Genomic DNA, 7,783 nt, shown 5'->3' on the forward strand with positions numbered 1-7,783 from the left:
ACAAACCCCAGTCATGAGTGACAGTCTTTCTCCAAGGAAGCCATCTTCACAACCAGGCTAGTTGTGGGGTATTCACCAGAGACGAATGCTTGAACATGGGCTTAAATCAGTAGAAAGAGTGTGGGCGTATGCCTTTAACCCCCAGCACATGGGAGGCAGAGGCAGGTGGATCTCCATGAGTTGGATGCCAGCCTGATCTACATAGCAAGTCCCAGGACAGCTGTCTCAGAAAACAAAACAAGAAAGAAAGTGTTTATTAGCTGGCTGCCGACTGCACTGGGTGGTCAGGATTCCAGTGTGGCTCTGAGCACAAAAACCATGTCCTGGATTGACATCCTTCAGTTAACAAGAACAGCTAGCCAGAAGCAGAGCTACAAAAGCCAAGGTTAGTACATTTAGAGACGTTCCCAGAACTATGAGTCTGGTGGATTAGGTCTTTGTTTTCACTTTCGGCAGGTGGTGCTGTCTACGTGTTGAGTTTGCAGCTTGGATGGCACTTCCATCATGGAGCCGGTTGTGCTAAGGTCTCAGGGCCTACTAAGGTCTGGGGCCTGTTACACTGCCAAATGGTTTCTCTTCAGTTGGAGACATCTCATGCTGGTCCCTGGAGACGGGGGCTGCTTCTCTCTATGACTCTTGGAGTCAGGAAGTCAAGGGCCACCTTGACATAGCCACAGGGCACGGGAAGGAGCTTGGCTTTGAGTGTTGGAGGGTTAGCTGGATCCAGGTAACACAGGAGGGTGAATGGGAGGGAGAAGCAGGAGACAGGGAGGTGACAGGAGAAGTCACCTTCAGAGCACTCTCAGCAGAGACCCGACCGTGACCCACTGAGGTCACAGTGGGACTAGAGCAGATGCCCTAGGGAATGGAGAAAAGCCCAGGAGGGCACAGTGGGGCAGAGGAGCGGGCAGGAACTGAGGCAGCACTGCTTTGTTTTCCTACCCTGTCAGAATAATACTGTCCCTTGATGGTTTGTTTGTTTCTCAAGACAGGGTTTCTCTGTGTAGCTCTGGCTGTCCCAGAACTCACCCTGTAGACCAGGCTGTCCTCAAACTTAGTGATCCTCCTGCCTCTGCCTCCTGAGGGATTTAAAGCATGTGCCACCACTGCCCATCCCCCCTGATTTTTTTTTTTGAGACAGGGTTTCATGTAGCCCAGGCTGGCCTTGAACATGTTTTATAGCCCAGGATGGCTTTGAACTCCTACCCTCACCCCCCAAAGGCTAGCATTAAAGGTGCATGCTGCCATTCCCACTTTATGTGATGTCGGGAAATGGAGCTTCGTAGCTACTAGACAACCTCTCTGGCAACTGACCTACATTTCCAGGCTCCCAAGGACAGCAATGCCGCTCGTGAGTGTGACCAGAAGAGAGGCAGCGTGCAGGACATGACCAGATGTCAACGGAGACAGGGGTGGGGACAGGCTCCACAGAGCTGCAGCAGGGGAGGGTGTGGTGAGGAAACGGCGAGAGCTTCTTCTGAAGGCCATTTCTCAGGTCTCACCGGCCCTCCTGTCAGTAGCCTTGTCCCCAGAGAAAGACAACCCCAACCCATGCCTGGCCTAAGTGCGGATTCAGTACTTGAAGCTTCATCTACCACCAAAAGGCCCAGAGATGGAGACAGGGACAGGCAATGGATAAGGGAAAGAATCAGAAAAGGGGCTGGAGAGATGGTTCAGCCATTAAGAGCACTTCCGCTCTTCTGAAGGATGTGTGTGGTTCCCAAGGTTCACTTTAGGTCAGCTCACAACTCCAGCTCCAAGGACTCGATGGCCCTCTTCTGGACTCTGCCGGTACTGCACTCAGGTGCAGCGCCTTTTCATTTGTATTTTAATAAAGCTTGCCTGAAAATTAGAAAAGTAAAACAGCCACACTGGCCAGTCTTAAAACCAGGCAACAATGACACACACCTTTAATCCCAGTAGCCACACTAGTTTGCCATAGAAACCAGGCGGTGGTGTGCCCCTTTAATCCCAGAACTAAAGAGGATTATAAAACGGGAGGAGATAGCGTCATCTGAGATCCCTCATTCTGAGATTCCTGGAGGCAGAATCATCATTTCGAATTGGGGTAGAGGTAAGAGCCAGGGGCTGGCTGTTTTGCTTTTCTTTTTTTTAAATAATTTTTTTATTTTTATTTTTTTATTTATTTTTTTTTTTTTGGTTTTTCGAGACAGGGTTTCTCTGTGGTTTTGGAGCCTGTCCTGGAACTAGCTCTTGTAGACCAGGCTGGTCTCAAAATCACAGAGATCCGCCTGCCTCTGCCTCCCAAGTGCTGGGATTAAAGGCGTGTGCCACCACCGCCCGGCTAATTATTTTATTTTATTTTTAGATTTATTTATTGTATATACAGTGTTCTGCCCATATGTATCCCTGCAGGCCAGAAGAAGGCACCAGATCTCATTATAGATGGTTGTGAGCCACCATGTGGTTGCTGGGAACTCAGGACTTCTGAAAGAGCAGCCAGCGCTCTTAACTGCTGAGCCATCTCTCCAACCCCCCCCCCCCCCCCCCCCCGTTTTGCTTTTCTGACCTTCAGGTTGAACTCCAATGTTTCTGTCTCTGAGTTTTTATTAATCGTGCTTCATTCCTCCACTATACTCATAATTAAAACTCTAATCTTTTTTTATTTTTATTTTTTTTAATTGAAAAAAAATTTTCTGCCTCCTCCCAGCCTCCCATTTCCTTCCCTCTCCTCCTGCTCCTCTCCCCCTCCCCCCTCTCCTCTCCCCCTCCCTCTCCAGTCCGAAGAGCAGTCAGGGTTCCCTGCCCTGTGGAAAGTCCAAGGTCCTCCCCCCTCCATCCAGGTCTAGGAAGGTGAACATCCAAACTGGCTAGGCTCCCACAAAGCAAGAACATGAAGTAGGATCAAAACCCCGTGCCATTGTCCTTGGCTTCTCATCAGCCCTCATTGTCCGCCATGTTCAGAGAGTCCGGTTTTATCCCATGCTTTTTCAGTCACAGTCCAGCTGGCCTTGGTGAGCTCCCAATAGATCAGCCCCACTGTCTCAGTGGTAGGTGCACCTCTCGTGGTCCTGACTTCCATGCTCATGTTCTCCCTCCTTCTGCTCAACTCTAATCTTTTTTAGAAATTTGGAAGGGAACAAAATTCTGAGTCTGCCTCCTGTCCTGGGAACAGGGAGAGGGTGGTAGCAGCCAGGAACTGCCCTGTGTTGTGATACCTCCTCGGTCTGTGTGCACTAAGCCTCGTGGTTTCCATCTGGAAAGTGGACCCGTTGCCATCCTTCTCCTCCTCCTAAGCCAAGAACGTGCTCGGCAGGGTGTGCAACAATGAGTCCCCTTTGTCCCTACGTCCCTGCCCACCCCCCCATGGAGGAACCTCTTTGCTCGCAGAACAGTTCCAAGGGTGAACATAGGGCCCCTCCTGGTGGTGAAAGCAGGTACTGCATCCCTTCCCGGCAGAGCTCCTTCAGGACCCTGGCCAGGCATGTGTCCTGTGATACAGGCCACATCCGCTGCACCCTATCACTGTTTCTGCAGAGTGAAGTGGCCCTTCCTCCACTTCTTGATGACAGCAAATGTCACCCTCTTTGGAAGGTTTCACAATTCTCTCTACTTTGTCTCCTCCCCCTTTGCCAGATAGAATTTGAAATAATCTCAAAATTTGGATTTCTGCCTACATTTTCTAGACAGACAGACATGGGGAGATCTAGAACATGTATCTGCCTGTCCCCTACTTGGGAAACTCGCAGAGGCCAGGGCCAGTCTCACCTGTTCCCAGGGTGCTACTCTAGCTCTGGTCAGGCCCCACCTCAACTCTCCCCAAGGATACTCTCCTGGGTGAGGAGATACGTGTACATCTTTTTCTGGATTTTCCAAAATATGAATTAAAAAATTTGAGACTGGATCTCACTAGCTTCGGGGGACCTAGAGCATAATCTGTAGACCAGGCTGGCCTTGAGTTTTTAAAGAGTTCTGCCTCCCAGGTCTGGCCTTAATGTGTTTGTATTTGTGTGTGCACACATGTGTCCATGTGTGCCGAATGCTTTTAGCTCAGTATGCATCTGGAGGCCGGAGGACAACTGTGTGCAGTGGCTTTTGGGATGAACTCACACACTAGGCTTGGAAGGAAGTGCCTTTACCCACTGAGCCATCTCCAGGGTCTTTTGTCTTAGACAGGGTTTCTCTGGGCAGCCCTGGCTGTTCTTGAATTCATTCTGTAGATCAGGCTGCACCTTGAACTCAAACTCAGATTCACGGCCTGTCTCCCAAGGGCTGGGATTAAAGGTGTGTGGCACCACCGTCTGTTTTGTTTTTAAGGAAGTCTTGCTGTGTAGCCCAGGTTGGCCTGAAACTTGAAATCCTCCTCTATCATACAGAACAACCATTTACAGGTGAATTTTTTAAGTGTGTGTGTGTGTATGAAATCTTTTCCCCAACAAGTTTCTTTTTTTTTTTAAATTTATTTATTTACTTATTATGCATACAATATTCTGTTTGTGTATATGCCTGCAGGCCAGAAGAGGGCACCAGACCTCATTACAGATGGTTGTGAGCCCCCATGTGGTTGCTGGGAATTGAACTCAAGACCTTTGGAAGAGCAGGCAATGCTCTTAACCGCTGAGCCATCTCTCCAGCCCCCCCCCCCCCCAACAAGTTTCTTGTTTGATGGCTTTCTCAGTGATTTCTCCACCTGGAAAACCTTGGTCCACCCCTTCTGGGTGTCACCTCCACCCCATCTCACAAGGCACTCTGACCACCTAGGTCTTTCTTGATGAGGGCGCACTGACCTCATGTCCTCCCATGTATACAGTGCAGCAGTGTAGCCGTTTCTTTCAAGGTCTCACCTATCCCAGGCTAGGCTCAGGATGAAGCTGACAGTAGCCTGGAACTCATGATCCTCCTGCCTACACTTCTCAAGTACTGGAATCACAGGCATGAACCATTACACACAACTGCTTTGTTCAGTACATTTCAGTACCTTTTGTGGATGTGTACACCCTATGTGTGTATTCCTGTGGATGTGTGCACCCTGCACCCGTGTGTTTCCCTGTGGGTGTGTGCACCCGTGTGTGTATCCCTGTGGGTGTGTGCACCCGTGTGTGTATCCCTGTGGGTGTGTGCACCCCTGTGTGTATCCCTGTGGGTGTGTGCACCCGTGTGTGTATCCCTGTGGGTGTGTGCACCCTGCACCCGTGTGTGTGTATCCCTGTGGGTGTGTGCACCCTGTGTGTATCCCTGTGGGTGTGTGCACCCGTGTGTGTATCCCTGTGGGTGTGTGCACCCCTGTGTGTATCCCTGTGGGTGTGTGCACCCGTGTGTGTATCCCTGTGGGTGTGTGCACCCGTGTGTGTATCCCTGTGGGTGTGTGCACCCGTGTGTGTATCCCTGTGGGTGTGTGCACCCGTGTGTGTATCCCTGTGGGTGTGTGCACCCGTGTGTGTATCCCTGTGGGTGTGTGCACCCGTGTGTGTATCCCTGTGGGTGTGTGCACCCGTGTGTGTATCCCTGTGGGTGTGTGCACCCGTGTGTGTATCCCTGTGGGTGTGTGCACCTGTGTGTGTATCCCTGTGGGTGTGTGCACCCTATGTGTGATTCCCTGTGGATGTGTGCACCCTGTGTGTGTATCCCTGTGGATGTGTGCACCCCTGTGTGATTCCCTGTGGATGTGTGCACCCCTGTGTGTGTATCCCTGTGAGTGTGTGCACCCCTGTGTGTATCCCTGTGGGTGTGTGCACCCGTGTGTGTATCCCTGTGGGTGTGTGCACCCGTGTGTGTATCCCTGTGGGTGTGTGCACCCCTGTGTGTGTATCCCTGTGGGTGTGTGCACCCCTGTGTGTGTATCCCTGTGGGTGTGTGCACCCGTGTGTGTATCCCTGTGGGTGTGTGCACCCCTGTGTGTGTATCCCTGTGGGTGTGTGCACCCCTGTGTGTGTATCCCTGTGGGTGTGTGCACCCTGTGTGTGTATCCCTGTGGGTGTGTGCACCCGTGTGTGTATCCCTGTGGGTGTGTGCACCCGTGTGTGTATCCCTGTGGGTGTGTGCACCCCTGTGTGTATCCCTGTGGATATGTGCACCCCTGTGTGTATCCCTGTGAGTGTGTGCACCGTGTGTGTATCCCTGTGGGTGTGTGCACCCGTGTGTGTATCCCTGTGGGTGTGTGCACCCTGTGTGTGTTTCCCTGTGGGATGTGTGCACCCGTGTGTGTATCCCTGTGGGTGTGTGCACCCCTGTGTGTATCCCTGTGGATGTGTGCACCCCTGTGTGATTCCCTGTGGGTGTGTGCACCCCTGTGTGTTTCCCTGTGGGTGTGTGCACCCTGTGTGTTTCCCTGTGGGTGTGTGCACCCCTGTGTGTGTTTCCCTGTGGGTGTGTGCACCCGTGTGTGTATCCCTGTGGGTGTGTGCACCCCTGTGGGTGTGTGCACCCGTGTGTGTGTATCCCTGTGGGTGTGTGCACCCTGTGTGTTTCCCTGTGGGTGTGTGCACCCTGTGTGTTTCCCTGTGGGATGTGTGCACCCTGTGTGTGTATCCCTGTGGGTGTGTGCACCCTGTGTGTTTCCCTGTGGGATGTGTGCACCCTGTGTGTGTATCCCTGTGGGTGTGTGCACCCTGTGTGTTTCCCTGTGGGATGTGTGCACCCTGTGTGTGTATCCCTGTGAGTGTGTGCACCCCTGTGTGTGTATCCCTGTGGGTGTGTGCACCCTATGTGTGATTCCCTGTGGATGTGTGCACCCCTGTGTGTGTATCCCTGTGAGTGTGTGCACCCTATGTGTGATTCCCTGTGGATGTGTGCACCCCTGTGTGTGTATCCCTGTGGGTGTATGCACCCCTGTGTGTGTATCCCTGTGGGTGTGTGCACCCTATGTGTGATTCCCTGTGGATGTGTGCACCCCTGTGTGTGTATCCCTGTGGGTGTGTGCACCCTGTGTGTATCCCTGTGGATGTGTGCACCCCTGTGTGTGTATCCCTGTGAGTGTGTGCACCCCTGTGTGTATCCCTGTGGGTGTGTGCACCCGTGTGTGTATCCCTGTGAGTGTGTGCACCCCTGTGTGTGTATCCCTGTGAGTGTGTGCACCCCTGTGTGTGTATCCCTGTGAGTGTGTGCACCCCTGTGTGTGTATCCCTGTGAGTGTGTGCACCCCTGTGTGTGTATCCCTGTGAGTGTGTGCACCCCTGTGTGTATCCCTGTGGGTGTGTGCACCCCTGTGTGTGTATCCCTGTGAGTGTGTGCACCCCTGTGTGTGTATCCCTGTGGGTGTGTGCACCCTGTGTGTTTCCCTGTGGGTGTGTGCACCCCTGTGTGTGTATCCCTGTGGGTGTGTGCACCCTGTGTGTGTATCCCTGTGAGTGTGTGCACCCCTGTGTGTGTATCCCTGTGGGTGTGTGCACCCCTGTGTGTGTATCCCTGTGAGTGTGTGCACCCCTGTGTGTGTATCCCTGTGGGTGTGTGCACCCCTGTGTGTGTTTCCCTGTGGGATGGGTGCACCCGTGTGTGTATCCCTGTGGGTGTGTGCACGCCTGTGTGTGTATCCCTGTGGGTGTGTGCACCCCTGTGTGTGTATCCCTGTGTGTGTGTGCACCCTATGTGTGATTCCCTGTGGATGTGTGCACCCTGTGTGTGTATCCCTGTGGATGTGTGCACCCCTGTGTGATTCCCTGTGGATGTGTGCACCCCTGTGTGTGTATCCCTGTGAGTGTGTGCACCCCTGTGTGTATCCCTGTGGGTGTGTGCACCCGTGTGTGTATCCCTGTGGGTGTGTGCACCCGTGTGTGTATCCCTGTGGGTGTGTGCACCCCTGTGTGTGTATCCCTGTGGGTGTGTG

The sequence above is a fragment of the Microtus pennsylvanicus genome, chromosome 13 (assembly GCF_037038515.1).
Source record: "Microtus pennsylvanicus isolate mMicPen1 chromosome 13, mMicPen1.hap1, whole genome shotgun sequence".
NCBI classification, from domain to species: Eukaryota; Metazoa; Chordata; class Mammalia; order Rodentia; family Cricetidae; genus Microtus; species Microtus pennsylvanicus.